Raw genomic sequence first — 15,642 nt, forward strand, 5'->3', positions numbered from 1 at the left:
AAGGAAAATGAGAAAGGGAGGTGATGACACTGGGTAAAGAGGAGTGCCATGTTGTGCACTGTGGGTGGGAATGTAAGAGGGTGCAGCCACTGCGGAAAACAGGACGGCGGTTCTGCAGCAAATTAAATATAGAATCACCATATGATCCAGCAGTCCCACTTCTGAGTATATCCAGAAGAACTGAAAACAGAGTCTCTGAGAGATATTTGCACACCCATGTTCACAGCAACATTATTCACGACAGCAAAGAGGCAGAAGCAAGCCGAGTGTGCATCCCAAGTGTCCATCGGAGGAGGAGGATGAATGAACAAAGAAAGTGTGCTACATCCATACAACGGATATGATTCAGTCTTAAAAAGAAACGAAATTCTGACACATGCTGCAGCGTGAAGCTGGAGGCCGTGATGTTCTGTGAAATAAGCCAGTCACTAAACGGCAAATACTCTGTGGTTTCACCAATACGAGGTACTTAGGGAAGTCAAGTTCACAGAGACAGAAAGTAGAATAGTGGGTGCCAGGGGCTGTGGTGGGTGGAGAGAATGAGGAGTTAGTGCTTGATGGGTACAGAGTGTCAGTCTGGGAAGGTACCAAGAGTTATAGAGATGGATGGTGGTGATGGTTGCACAACAATGTGAATGTACTTAATGCCACTGACCTGTATGCTTAAAAATGGTTTAAATGGTAATTTTCTTTAAGAGATGGGGTCTTGTCCGGGCATGGTGGCTCATGCCTGTAATTCTAGCACTTTGGGAGGCCGAGGCAGGTGGATCACGAGGTCAGGAGATTGAGACCATCCTGGCTAACATAGTGAAACCCCGTCTCTACTAAAAATACAAAAAAAAATTAGTCAGGTGTGCTGGCAGGTGCCTGTAGTCCCAGCTACTCAGGAGGCTGAGGCAGGAGAATGGCATGAACCCAGGAGGCAGAGCTTGCAGTGAGCCGAGATTGCACCACTGCACTCCCGGCTGGGCGAAAGAGCGAGACCCCGTCTCAAAAAAAAAAAAAAAAAAAAAAAATCTTTATCAAAAAACATTCATCCTTGAATCTTCTTCAAGGAGATTTTTCTCTCTGTTTCCTTGTAGGAGTTTTATGGTTTAAGGTCTTACATTTAAGTCTTTAATCCATTTTGAGTTGATTTTTGTATATGGTGTGAGATAAAGGCCTAATTTTATTCTTTTGCATGTGGATATCCAGTTTTTCCAAAACCATTTATTTAGACTATGTTTCCCCATTGTGTATTCTTGGGGTCCTTGTTGAAAATTAGTTAGCCATATTTTTGTGAGCTTATTTTGGGGCTATCTTGTTCCATTGGTTTGTGTGTCCGTTTTTATGCCAATACCATCGAGTTTTGATTAGTATGGCTTTGCAGTATCATTTGAAATCAGGGAGTGCGATGTCTCTAACTTTCTTCTTCTTTCTTCAGATTACCTTAGCTATTCAGGATCTTTTGTGGTACCATATAAATTTCAGAATTGTTTCCCTATTTCTGAGAGAAATGCCATTAGAATTTTATAGGGATTGCATTCAACATGTAGGTCACTTTGGCAGTATAAGTGTTTACAAAATATTAATTCTTCCAATTAATTAAGATGCGATATCATTCCATTTATTTGTGTCTTCTTCAATTTTTTCATTAGTGTTTTATAATTTTCAGTGTACAGATTTTTTTTCACCTCCTTGGTTAAATTTATTTCTAAATATTTTTTATGCTATTGTAAGTGAGATTGTTCCTTGATTTCCTTTTTAGATATTTCATTGTTGGTATAAAGAAATGCTATTAATTTTTGTATACTGATTTTTTATCCTACAAATTTACTAAATTTATTTATCAGTTCTGAATTTTTAATGGAATTATTAGGATTTTCTACATATAGGACCATGTCACCCAGAACCAGACAATTTTCCTTGTTTCTTTTTAAGTTGGATATTTTTTATTTCTTTTTCCTATCTAATTTATCTGGCTAGGACTTCTAGTACTGTGTTGAATAGACATGGCAAGACCAAGAAAGGAAAAGCCTTTAATTTTTCTTCAATTATTATGATGTTAGTTATAGACTTTTCCTAATTGATCTTGATTGGATTAAGGTAAGTTCCTTCCATACATATTTTGTTTAGAGTTTTTGTCATAAATGGATATTGATTTTTTTCAAATATTTTCTGTATCTATTGAGATGATCTTTTTTTTATCTTTCATTCTGTTAATGTGGTGTATTACACTGACTTATTTGCATATATTGAGCCAAACCTGCATCCCAGGGATAAATCCCACTTTAGTCACAATGTATAAACTTTTTAGTGTGCTATTGAATTCACTTTGCTAATATTTTATTGAGGATTTTTGCATCTATGTTCATCAGAGATATTGGCATATGGTTTTCTTTTCTTGTGGTTTCTTTGGTTCTGGTATCAGGGTAATGCTGACCTCATAAAATGAGTTTGGAAGTGTTTCCTCTTTTTCTATTTTTAAAAGAGTTTAAGAAGTATTAATAATTCTTTGAATCGATGAAAGCCATCGATTTTTCTTTTTTGGGAGGTCTTTGATTAATGCCTCAATCTCCTTATTTGTAACTCATCTGTTAAGGTTTTCTATTGCTTCTTGATTAAGTCTTGGTAGGTTGCATGCTTCCAGGAATTTATCCATTTCTTCTACTTTATCCAATATGTTGGCATATAATTGTTCATAATGGTCTTTTATGATCCTTTTTATTTCTCAGATATCCATTGTAATGTCTTCTCTCATTTTTTATTTCATTTATTTGAATCCATTCTTCCCTTTTTTTTTTTTGTTTGTCTAAGGGCGTGTTGATTTTATTTACCTTTTTTAAAGAAAACAACTCTGGGCCAGACACGGTGGCTCATGCCTATAATCCCAGCACTTTGGGAGGCCAAGGCGGGCAGATCACCTGAGGTCAGGATTTCAAGACCAGCCTGGCCAACATGGTGAAACCCTGTCTCTACTTAAAAATACAAAAATTAGCTGGACATGGTGGCAGGTGCCTGTAATCCTAGCTACTCAGGGGGCTGAGGCAGGAGAATTGCTTGAACCCGGGAGGCAGTGGTTGCAGTGAGCTGAGATTGTGCCATTGCACTCCAGCCTGTGGGACAAGAATGAGACTTCATCTCAAACAAACAAATAACCTCTGATTTTGCTGGGGTTTTTCTATTGCTTTTCTATTCCCTACTTATTTCTGCTCTGATCTTTGTAATTTCCTTTCGTCTGCCAACTTTGGGCTTAGTTTGTTCTTCTTCTAGTTCCTTAAGGTATGACATTAGCTCAATTTACATGAGATCTTTCTTTCTTCTTCTTTTTTTTTTTTTTTTTTTTTGAGACAGAGTCTCTCTGTTGTCCAGGCTGGAGTGCAGTGGCACGATCTCAGCTCACTGCAATCTCTGCCTCCCAGGTTCAAGAAATTTTTGTGCTTCAGCCTCCCGAGTAGCTGGATTACAGGCTCCTGCCGCTACACGTGGCTAAATTTTGTGTATTTCTAGTAGAGACCAGGTTTCACCATGTTGGCCAGGTTGGTCTCAAACTCCTGACCTCAAGTGATCTGCTCATCTTGGCCTTCCTAAGTGTTGGGATTACAGGCATGAACCACCATATTGCCATTTTTTTTTTTAACTGTTTTCCGTTTGTCTTGTAGTTCTTTTGTCCCTCTTTTTCTCTCCTGCTGTCTTCCTTTGTGTTTCATTGTTGGGTTTTGTTTGCTTGTTTTTGTTGTGTTGTTTTGCATTGATAGGCTTTGTAACTTTTTTTCTTTTGTGTAATTTCTATAGGTAGTTTCTTTGTGGTTACCAGGGGCTTACATAACATACATTTATAACAGGTTAAACTGATAACACTTCTATAGAAGTACTCTACAATTTTACCTCTCCTCCTTCCACATTCTGTGTTACTGATATCATAATGTCTGAATGTCTCATAATGCATATATAGGTCTGCTGGATGGTGTTCATAAGTTTTTTAAGGTATCTTCACTGTTTTTCATTCTTTTTTCTTTTTTTTTCTCTCTCTCTCTCTTTTTTTTTCTTTGGAGACAGAGTCTCGCTCTGTTGCCCAGGCTTGAGTGCAGTGGCGCAATCTCAGCTCACTGCAACCTCAGCCTCCCAGGTTCAAGCAATTCTCCTGCCTCAGCCTCCCGAGTAGCTGGGATTACAGGCACGTGCCACCACACCCGGCTAATTTTTTTGTATTTTTAGTAGAGATGGGGTTTCACTGTGTTAGCCAGGATGGTCTCGATCTCCTGACCTCGTGATCCACCCACCTCAGCCTCCCAAAGTGTTGGGATTACAGGCATGAGCCACCGTGCCTGGCCCTTCATTCTTTTTTCTTTTTAATGCTGTGACTGAATGATTGCCAATGATCAGTCCTTGAGTTCACTAATCTTTTCTTTCAGTTGACCTAGTCTGCTATTGAACCCCTCTATTAAATTTTTCCGTGCTTTTATTATATTCTTCAGCTCCGTGATTTCTGTTTGGCACTTTTTAATATTTTCTACCTTTTTGGTTGAAATTCTCACCTTATTCATGCATTACTCTCCTGACCTCACTGAGCATCTTTGTGACAGGTCATTTGAATTTTTGTCTGGTAAATCACATATCTCCATTCTGTTTGGGTCAGTTTCTGAAGATTTATCTTGTTCTTTTATTTATGACTTATTTCCTGTTTGTTCATTGTCTTTGACTCTCTGTGTTGGTTTCTGCACATTTGATAAAACAGCCACCTCCCTCAGTCTTCACAGATGAGCCTCCTCACAGCCCAGTCAGAGACTCTGGATGCCTCTCATACCAGTGTGTTTGTCCAAAATGCTGTTCTTGTTCTTGGTGGCCCCAGGAGACCAGAGTGTGCCGAGTACCATCAGTGCCCTGAGACAGGTGAGTCAGGAGTCAGTCCTTCTAGTAGTTGTCAGAAAAGTCGGGGTGCTAGATGTGTGGTCCATTTCTTCTCTCCTCACAGAGAAGCTAAGAGCAGAAGTTTATCTCCTACTTGCTCTGCACTGAGCTGGGAAGGGGAGCTGTGGCAAAGGCCTGCATGCTCATTCAGACTGCATACTCTTTCAAACTTTTGCTTTGTTCTCTGTCACCCCTGGGGTCCCAATGAATGTCAGGCCCTGTCAGCTCTTTGACACAGATGGTTTAGAGGCCAGACCCTCTGGTAGCAGCCAGAAAAGTTGGAGCCTAGACAGGTAGTCAACTCTTTCTAAGGAGAAGCTGGAGGCTTGAGAACCAGGACCTTCTTTGGTGCTCTCCCAAGCATGTGGTCTACCAGATGCCCCAAGTATCCAGGACTCCATGGTGAAGGCCCATGCAGGAAAGCCTGGAGAGTGAGTGCGTCTTCTGGCCAGCACAGAGTTTCTTTCATGGAATCATGTGTGATTTGGGCCTCCAGAATAGCAATGATGCACTGATTCAGGAAAACACACTCACATTAGACACAGGATAAAGAACCCTCAGATACACTAACTGGCTCATAAACAAATCCAAAAGCATCTCTTCCTATCCAGTATCCTAAGTCTTCATCAATAAATCACTACATCCCACATAAGCCCACGAATATGTAGTATGTTTTTAAATAACATCGCATATACAGACAGGGGCCCCACAACAAATATTTGGCCAGGGTTTCACACACACTAGAGGCAGCTCATCCTCAGTATTCCCATAGGACTTTGTGTTTACTTCTATAGCCTGTGATAACAGCATTTGACACATTCAAACATATTCCTCTTTGTGACATATTCTGTTGTCACCTTCTATGATAACACCCTTTTGCTTTTCCTTCTATTGACATCTCTGTCATCTCCTCCTTCTCCGTTGTCCTCTAAATGCTGGCATGTTCCTGTGTTTGCTCTTGGCCCCTCTTCTCTAACTGTCTTCCTCAGTTATTTCATCTATTATTGTGACTCTGAATATGATCTACATGCTAATGAATCCCAGATCTTCATTTCTGGTCCTAACCTCACCCTGAAACTCAAGACTGTTATCCAACTGCCAACCTAACATCTCTACACAAATGCCTTTTTTTTTTTTTTTTTTTTGAGATGGAGTCTTGCTTTGTCGCCCTGGCTAGAGTGCAGTGGTGTGATCTTGGCTCGCTGCAACCTCTACCTCCCAGGTTCAAGTGATTCTCGTGCCTCGGCCTCCCGAGTAGCTGGGATTACAGGTACACACCACCACACCCAGCTAATTTTTGTATTTTTAGTAGAGACAGAGTTTCACCATGTTGGCCAGGCTGGTCTCGAACTCCTAAACTCAAGTGATCTGCCCACTTCGGTCTCCCAAAGTGTTGGGATTACAGGCGTGAGCCACTGTGCCTGGCCCTCTATGCGGATGTCTAACAGGTATCTAAATTTCACACATGCAAGACAGAATTGTTGATTGCGTGCATATATACTCCAAACCCATTTCCCTCCCAGTCTTCCATATCTCTGTATCCAGATGCTTAAGCCAAAAACGCAGGAGACATCCTTGAATTTACCTTTTCCATTACAGTTTGTGACTATTCTATCAGCAAGGCCTACTTTTCTTATTCAGAGTGTATCTCAAACCATGATCCTGTCTTCTCAGCCACCACCCTGGTCCAAGATGCTGCTCTATTGCTGTACTAGTGTGAAAGCACCACTGATCTCCCTGCTCTCCCTTTCCTCCTTGTTGTAGCTATAAAGAAATACCCAAATATGGGTAATTTATAAGGAAAAGAAATTTAATTTGCTCACATCTGTTCCTGGGGAGGCCTCAGGAAGCTCACAATCATGGTGGAAGACAAAGGAGCGGCCCGTGCCTCACATGGTGAGAGAGGGAGCAAGAGTGGGAGGAGAGGGGTGCCGCACTCTATGGTTTTTTTGTGTGTGTGTGTGTGATAGGGTCTGGCTTTGTTGCCCAGGCTGGAGTGCAGTGGCACAATCTTGGCTCACTGCAACCTCCGCCTCCCGGGCTCAAGTGATCCTCCCACCTCAGCCTCCCAGGTAGCTGGGAGTATAGGCAACACGCCATCACACCCGCCTAATATTTCTATTTTTAGTAGAGATGGGTTTCACCCTGTTGCCCAGGCTGGTGTCGAACTCCTGAGCTCAAGTGATCGTCCTGCCTTTTCCTCCCAAAGTGCTGGGATCACAGGCGTGAGCCACTGCACTTGGCCACCATACTCTTTTAAACAGGCAGATCTCATGTGAACTACCAGACTGAGCACTCACTCACCACCAAGGTGATGTCATTAGCCATTCATGAAGGATCTGCTCCACGACCCAGTCACCTCCCACCAGACCTCACCTCCAACACTGAGCATCACATTTCAACACGAGATTTGGAGAAGACAAATGTCCAAACTATATCACCCCACTATAATCCATTCTCTCAAAGCAGCTAGAGAACTCTTTTCATAAGGTAAATCAGTGCATCCCATTTCTCTACTTAAAATATTTTAATGACTTCCCATTCCCCTTAAACAACATCCAAATTCATTCCACAGCATAGTCATCAATGCTCCAGAGGGTCCAGCCCCTCCTGGCCCTTTAACACCTCCCTGTCTTTGTTCCCCCTCACTCACTCTGCTCCAGGCCCTTGGCACACTTTCTGCAAACTCATGCCTGCCTCACACCCTTTGAACGTGTAGTCTCTCTGCCTGTCTTCCCAGCACGTCGCAGGCTGGCTCCCTTCCTGCCAGCATCACCTGTCCTGACTGGCCCTTCTTAATGGCCCTTTTTTGAGATGAAAAGAAGCTCTGTTACATCATAATCTCCTCCCTTGAGAACACTGACTACATTCTGAAAGTACACTGCTTATTCCTGTGCTCACAGTTCGATGTCTTTAGATTACAGGCGTTACGAGGGCAGGGTACTGATTTAACACAAAATTCCTGGGACTTAGAACACTGCCCAGCACAAATAATGATTTGATCAATAATTGTTGAAGGAACAGACTAAATGAAGGAATTGACAACTCAAGGGAAAGAGTAATGACTCCATGAAAGAGCAAAAAAAGAAGAAAAAAAGTGTTACGTTGCTAGGTAAATAATATTTACATTCATCTGTTATCAACATCTCCAAAGCCTCTTTCAGCCTTAATCCCCACTGAGCCAGCAAGGTGAAACTCTGAACAACGTTCTGGAACAAAGTACGTTGTCTCAGGTGGCTGGCCAGGCCATGCCACTCACTCTTTGATGTTGCGAATCTTTAGCCAAAGGCCCTTGGGCTATCTGTCAGGAGAGGCCATTCATTGCCAGCAGGGCGGAAGGCACTCCCTGGAGCTTTGCTCCTGATGGCTTCATGAGTGAGGAAGGAAGCATTCAGCTGGCCATTTCTGCTCTCCAAGACACACGTTTGCCAGCATGATTGCATCTACTGCCATATGCCTTTTGATGTTTCATTCATAAGAAGTACACTATCCTGTTACAAGATTCCATGTGTCCAAATCAAACATCTGGGATCCTTGCACTCAAAGGCTGTATTGAGAATGGCTAGAAGTCTACTCTCTTGATTTATAAGCTCCCCTTTTTAAGATCTCTATTTTATTGAGTTTTTCTTTAATTACTTTCCCATGGTATATGTCTGAGATACATTACTCAAGATAGAAAATTTATTAGTACTATTTTGAGCATATTGTCTGCATTTTAAATGCAAAAAGCTGTTCAGTGAAAGGTATGTGTTATGTGCAATGTATTTTAAAGGCCACCTGCGCCTTTTCTTGTCTCAAGATACCTGTCCAAGGGAGGAGTGCCATATGGGCAGAAATGGAAACACACTGAAATTATGAATAATATTATCCTCATAACCGACGTAAGATTGTCAGCCATAGTAAAATCAATTGGCTTTTCCATTTTGCAGGAGGGACCACATAATGACAATAACTGGAAGGTATTTAGTATTTACAAGCATTCTGACATATCATCATATTTGCTTATCTCACCTGCTTGCCAGATGAGGAGGAAAACAAATTGTATTCCAACTCAACAAATGAGGAAACAAAACCTCAGAGAGGTTAAGTGATTCCTAGAGCTACACAGCTCATAATGGCCAATCTGGGGCTCAGACAGAGGTCTCTGACTCCAAGTCCAACACTCTTCCCCTCTGTTGCACTGCCCAGGGGAAAAGCAGACTTTCTTGAAAACCCGAGGCACAGAAATAATACAAACCCATGAGAAATAATGATAACGACCAACATTTCCCCAGTGCTGCCTATGTGCCAGTCTCTGTTCGTTCACAATTTACTGGGCATCCATGATGTCAAGCCCTGTGATGGGTGCTGGAGATGTTGCAGTGATCGAAACAGGGGACCGGGCCCTTGCCCTCGGAGGGCTTACAGTCTGGATAAGGGTTTCTCAACCTCTTCTCTGTTGCCACTTGGGGTGGGAGTTCTTTGGGTGGGTGTTCCTAATCTTGTGCACTCTTGCCTGTGCCCACTGGGTGCCTGGAACACCCCACCCCCAGTTACGATCACTCTAAATGTCTCTAGACACTGACAGATGGCCCATGGTTGAGAACCGCCATTCTAGAGGGAAGAACAGTTCAGCGAAAAGATGAAAAAGTAAATGACATGGTGTGTCAGAGGGGAATACACACTATGGATAAAAATGATCCAGGGAAGTGGGGTAGCCCCATAAGGGCGTGGTGTGGGTGGCAGTAGTCAGGGCAGCTTCACAGAGGAGGTGCCCTTGGAGCAAGGCTTACAGGACAGCATGTGAGCAGGCAGGTGTATGGGGACATGCATTCCAGGAGAAGGAACAGCAAAGAGCAAAGTCCCCAGAGCAGCAGCAAGCCCAGCTTCCACCCAGCAGCTGGAGCTGGAGCCCTGTGGCTGAGGGAGGAAGGGGCTGGGACAGTCAGGTTCAGAACAGGGTGGTCGTGATGGAGGAGGGGGCAGGACGGCTTGCAGGTGCATTTTGAAGCTGGAGCCCACAGCATTAGCTAGTGGACTGAATGTGAGGTGTGAGAGATGAATCCAAGATGACTCCAGGAATCAGCCTGAGCAGCTGAAGGATTGCGCGGCCAGGAGAGGATGGTCTGGGGAGCAGAGGTAGAGTCCAGGTTGATTCCAGTCAGCTGGCAACATCTAATAAATATTCTTCTTAGTGACTACATATAGATCTAGACCTCTGTGACCTTCCCAACACCCAGGAGAGACAGTCACATCCCCACTTACAGATGAAGACTTCAAGATGCAGAGCGGTGGAGGGACTTGCCCAAGTCCTGGAGCTGGCAGACCTCCCGAGACGCTGGGATGGTCGCATGGCCCCTGAACCTCCGCTGCCTCCCCCATGGTGAAAGTGCAGCACAGGAGGTGCTGCGAGAGAGCAGCGGAGAGGTTATGCAGTAGCTATCTTTGGAGGCGTCACTGCCCACCGTGTTTTTAGGATGAATAATTGCTTGAATTCCTCAAGGCTTTATAAATAGATGGAGAGGTAATTATACACGACAGGACAAAATTGGCTGACTTTTTCTTTTTCTTTTTTTTTTTTGAGACAGAGTCTCGCTGTCGTCGCCCGGGCTGGAGTGCAGTGGCGCGATCTCGGCTCACTGCAGGCTCCGCCCCTCGGGGTTCACGCCATTCTCCTGCCTCAGCCTCCCGAGTAGCTGGGACTACAGGCGCCAGCCACCACGCCCGACTAAATTTTTTTTTGTATTTTTTTAGTAGAGACGGGGTTTCACCATGTTAGCCAGGATGGTCTCCATCTCCTGATCTCATGATCCGCCCGCCTCGGGCTCCCAAAGTGCTGGGATTACAGGCGTGAGCCACCGCGCCCGGCCAATTGGCTGACCTTTTCTAACCCTTATCGCAGTGGCCTTCCCCTCAGGAAAGCACGACAGGGCCCTCAAGTCACCAGGCCTCACGAGGCCTGCATCCTCACTGTGCGTCCTTCGCTGAACAAGCCGACCCAGGCTGGCCTCACCCCCGACCTTTGTGTTCCTTCTTTGCAAAATCAGGTTGTTTTTTTCTTTCTTTCTTTCTGTATTCCTTTTTATTTTGCCTCTCTGCTATATGTTGTGTTCTGCTGAGAAATTCAAAGGCTATGCCCTAGGATAAAACATTAGGTTTTCTGTCTGCATCTTGTGCGCTTTAGAGAAAATGGAGTATCAACGTGTTGAAAGGAAATAATATTGTTGTCAGAGCACCCTGGTCGTGTCTCAGCCTCAGAGAAGTCTTATTCATGGGGGGGGGGTTCTCGGAACCTTTGGGGCTGCTCTTTTCCCTTTGTCCCTGGGGCCCCTCCTTCCTTCACCACTCAACTCTGACATAATCTCCTCCTGTAACTCAGGCAATCCTGGGCACAGCCTCCCATCGCCCCTGCCCTGCCATCCCCCAATGAAGCCATCTGCCACATGCAGCATGATTACTTCCCCAGGGGACTGAGTGACAATGCAGGAGGGGACAAACACAACGGACCTGGGTCTAGAAAGGCAGCTGGGGCCAGTTGCAAATGGAATCGGAATTGACCTGTGGGCAGCAGAAACCAACTGCGTTTCTTTCAGTAGGAGGGAGCCTCACTCTTATTTGAGTTTAGAGGGCACCCCCCACAACACTGCTGAGTGTGGTGAGGGACAAGTTGGTGAGGGAGCAGTTAGCGTTGTTTGCGTGGTGAAGTGTGGATGAAGAGGGCATGCCTTTACAAAAAAAGAATCCACGGCCAGCACCGTGGCTCACACCTATAATCCCAGCACTTTGGGAGGCCGAGACGGGCAGATCACGAGATCAGGAGTTCAAGACCAGCCTGGCCAACATGGTGAAACCCCGTATCTACTAAAAATACAAAAATTAGCCAGGTGTGGTGGCAAACGCCTGTAATCCTAGCTACTCAGTAGGCTGAGGCAGGAGAATCACTTGAACCCAGCAGACGGAGGTTGCAGTGAGCTAAGATTTTGCCACTGCACTCCAGCCTGGGGGACAGAGCGATACTATGTCTCATTAAAAAAAAAAAAAAAAAAATACAGAATTAGCCGGGCATGGTGGCGCATGCCTGTAATCCCAGCTACTCGGGAGGCTGAGGCAGGAGAACTGCTTGAATCGGGGAGGCAGAGGTTACGATGAGCCAAGATCATGCCATTGCACTCCAGCCTGGGCAACAAGAGTGAAACTCTGTCAAAAAAAAAAATCCACAAGAGGTGGCGACAGAAGCTGAAGACTAGAGTGGAAAAAAATGATAGTATCTTAGGATGGAAAGGGCCTACATCACCTCACTTTGCTGCCTCCGCCTGCAGGAATTGCTGGGCAGTATTTGAGGCAGGTGACAGGAAGCTCAAGCAGCTCGTAAGACGCAGAGGCCAGCCCTCCACTTATAGGCTCTTCCCTCTTCGCACAAGGTTTCCTAACATTGAGTCCCAATTTGAATCTCTGAGACTTCCCACTTGCGTCCTTACTTTTCTCTCTGGAGCTCTCAGGTGTCAGAGCATCACGATCTTTAAACAGCCACTACCTCTCTCCACTGGACCTCCTCCTTTCCAGGCTGAGTGCCACCAGTGTCTGACCCTTTGCCAGCTTGCTCTCCTCCAATTAGTCCCTGACACTTGGGGGTGCGCGTGATCCAGCAGAAATGTCCTGGCTGGGCTGAACGAGGGCTGATTTCTCCATTCTACACAGGATGCTGCGAGGTCGGGAGTGACGCCCAGCAAGAACTGCAGAGTCGGCAGCCCCAAGGACCTGTCCTCCACAGAAACACGCACACGAAGAGGAGCAAAAGCCGTCAGAATCAACTTTGTGGAACTCTGGGAAATAGTCAAAGATTTACAGCAAGCAAGCAAGCAAAAAAAAAAAAAAAAAAAATGCGCTAATGACTTAAATACAGCATTTGTGGAAATCTCAGTCAAACCTCTAGCTGACGACGAGCTACAGGACCAGGGACTTCAGAGAACACACATGATGAAGAATATAGTCTTTAACTAGAGTGCCTCCTAATGTTGACTTTGTTGGAAGCTGGGCCAACAGTGTTTGCTAGTTTGCTTTGTGGTCAGCTATGCCATTTCATTGGCTTAATGAGAAGCCAGGACTCCTGAACCTAAGTCTCAAGTTCATTTTTCAAGTCTAAATGTTAGACATTAAGTGAATCTCTATGATATTCCATTTTATTTATTTAAACCCCAAGACTCCTGCCTGCCAAAATCTTGTGAAGTTTTTATTTCATTATCCAGCTCATGGGCTGTCCCTCCCAGATTTGTGCTTTCCATAATTTCTAAAGCATTTTGTCATGTCTTTCTTAAAATTATTGATTAAAAAGCGTCAAACAGGACTGGATCGATAGAGGCCCAGGCACATCAACAGAGGCCACCATTTCAATAACCTTAGTTCTGTGGGTGCATTTATCCATCAAATACAACCCACAGGGATGTCTAACACACCAGAAGGTTGTACTCAGAAAAGAATATTAGTTTCATTTGGTTCGATGTATCTGTTTAAAAATCCACTTTTTAAACAGAATAAATCTTTCACTTTTTAAAGAATTTCCATAGCACTTTCTCTGCATTTCCATTACAGCACATTTAACACCCTATTGTGTGAAGGGTTCAGGTCACATCTAAAGGTAAAGACTTTGCATTGAGAGAACTGGGTGCAAATCAAAGCTCTGCCATTTACCAGTTCTTTTTTTTTTTATTTTATTTTATTTTTTTTTTATTTTTTTTATTTTATTTTTTTTTTTTTTGAGACGGAGTCTTGCTCTGTTGCCCAGGCTGGAGTGCAGTGGCGCAATCTCAGCTCACTGCAAGCTCCGCCTCCCGGGTTCACACCATTCTCCTGCCTCAGCCTCCCGAGTAGGTGGGACTACAGGTGTCTGCCACTGCACCTGGCTAATTTTTTGTATTTTTAGTAGAGATGGGGTTTCACCGTGGTCTCGATCTCCTGACCTCGTGATCCGCCCGCCTCGGCCTCCCAAAGTGCTGGGATTACAGGAGTGAGCTACCGCACCCGGCCTGCCATTTACCAGTTCTAAGACTCAGTCTCTTCATGTCTAAAAAGGGAATAACAGTATATACCTTACAGAGTTATCATAGGATTAAAAAAGATACAGCCAATAAACACAGTGCTTGGCACTTTAGAACTCATAGTATCTCTTCTGGTAAAAGCTCAGTGCAGCATGCCTAGAATCCAACCCACTCACATGAAACGGACATGATGGCTGGACCTGTGGCAGCCATTTTATAGCCATGAAGAAACAATCATGAGAATAAGCCCAAAAGAATTACACTTACCAATTATTGCCGAATCCCTAAACCAAAGCCACAATTTAGTATTATGGGAAGGGGAAAAAAAATCTCTTTGCAAAAGACACTACGTTGTTTTTTTTTCTATTACTTGCAGTTACCCCTTTTGGCCAGGCTGCCCTAACTCAAGCCACTAACTAGATAACGATTTGTCAGAAATTACACCTCCATTTAAGGAAGAAAATCAGTTGGGAATTTGTAGTGCACATGCATGGGTATCTATATCTCTTGTATGTGCCTGTGTGTGTGTACCCAGGTGCCTGCAGGGAAGTTCGAGCTGTTTGTTCCAATGCCAGTTCTATAGCCACTGAGCAAGAAATCCCGGGACTGTTCCCCTTCGCACATGCGGAGAAGCAGACGGCAGGTGTTTCTGGCAGACTTGCTGCCACGCGGGGGCCTCTGCTGCATTCATCCTCCATGCACTCGTTTCTGAAGCTGCATGCCTGCTGAAGGAAAGGCCACAGCAAAGCCGGGTGCTGCTGGTGTGGACCCCACTGTGTCGAGATCTCCCAGGGCTCCTGAAGGAGAGAAAAGAAAACCCAGGCACAGGGCATTTTGTGAGGGAGGGAGCAGGAAATGCTCAAAGGTTCCACCGTAATTTGAAGCAAGATCAAAAGCCCCAGGAGTGGGTGGCTCTCCAGCGTCTTCCCAGCCCCCGGGGATATACAAGCATAGTTGGAAGACCTCCAGGTCTCACTCAGAGCCCAGGGACCCAACAGCCACAAGCCAGAGGGGAAGGATGTGTCTGCACAGCCCTAGGGGAATGGCATGGGAGGGTCTCAAGTTGGCATGGGGGTGGGGGGCGCACACTCCAGCAGGTGGACAAGGGGCGGAAGGCACTGCCAAGAAAGGAGAAAGGGGATATCAAGGAGGTGGCTCCTGTCCTGAGGCTGTAGGCCCTGGCTCTTCTGGCACAGGGGCAGCGTGGGTGGGTGGGCTGCCTGCAGTTGGCACCAGGTCTGTCTGCACAGGTGGTCGCCCTGAGGCAGGCAGAGGCAACAGCCTGCCAGCCCCCTTCACCTCCACCCACTCCCAGGGCCTCCAACACATCCCTCCACCCCCTCACCATCCCAGCACCCCCACCCCATCCTAGCATCCCTGGGATCAAAAGCAAGTGGATTTTTCTTCCCCAGGACTCCAGAGCAGTCTTGCACTGTGCTCTGTCTCACGGGAGAGGGCACTGTCCATGAGGATTCGCTGTTCGGAAGGAGGTGTGAGGCCTGCTGTCCTGCCTTCTCCAAGCTTTGGGCCCCTCATCTGTAAATGGGAAAAATGCATCCACCTGAATAGGGGCTTTGGGGACAGGAGGGGGCATCAGGGGACTTTCCTGGGTGTGGAAATCCATCTTGATCTGAGTGGTGATGACTCAGGGGCATGCACACGGAAAAATCCACCCGGCTATACACACAAGATCATGCACTTTACCAGGAGTGCAAGCAAGGGACTGGCTTAGAAACCA

Source organism: Symphalangus syndactylus, chromosome 14 (assembly GCF_028878055.3).
Source record: "Symphalangus syndactylus isolate Jambi chromosome 14, NHGRI_mSymSyn1-v2.1_pri, whole genome shotgun sequence".
Classification (NCBI taxonomy): domain Eukaryota; kingdom Metazoa; phylum Chordata; class Mammalia; order Primates; family Hylobatidae; genus Symphalangus; species Symphalangus syndactylus.